General features: G+C 51.4%; 1 non-coding gene across 1 annotated transcript; it reads right to left on the reverse strand.

Annotated features, from left to right (window-relative positions):
- Positions 1-2: 2 nt before the first annotated feature.
- Positions 3-121, reverse strand: LOC118345803. The gene has a single exon (XR_004799270.1). It is a non-coding gene; the product is annotated as a 5S ribosomal RNA (ribosomal RNA).
- Positions 122-245: the final 124 nt, after the last annotated feature.

Consider the following 245-nt stretch of genomic DNA (forward strand, 5'->3'; position numbering starts at 1 on the left):
GAGGGGTGCAACACGAGGACTTCCCAGGAGGTCACCCATCCTAGTACTACTCTCGCCCAAGCACGCTTAACTGCGGAGTTCTGATGGGATCCGGTGCATTAGTGCTGGTATGATCGCACCCATCAAACTAATTACTTAAAGTTCATATAATCCTTGAGCGACATACTAGCGTCCTTCCGATCCCAATCCAAACGGAGATCTGATCCAAACCCATGGCTACGCGATGGGCAGGGCGAGATTTTCCC

This window comes from Juglans regia, unplaced genomic scaffold, assembly GCF_001411555.2.
Source record: "Juglans regia cultivar Chandler unplaced genomic scaffold, Walnut 2.0 Scaffold_4757, whole genome shotgun sequence".
NCBI lineage: Eukaryota > Viridiplantae > Streptophyta > Magnoliopsida > Fagales > Juglandaceae > Juglans > Juglans regia.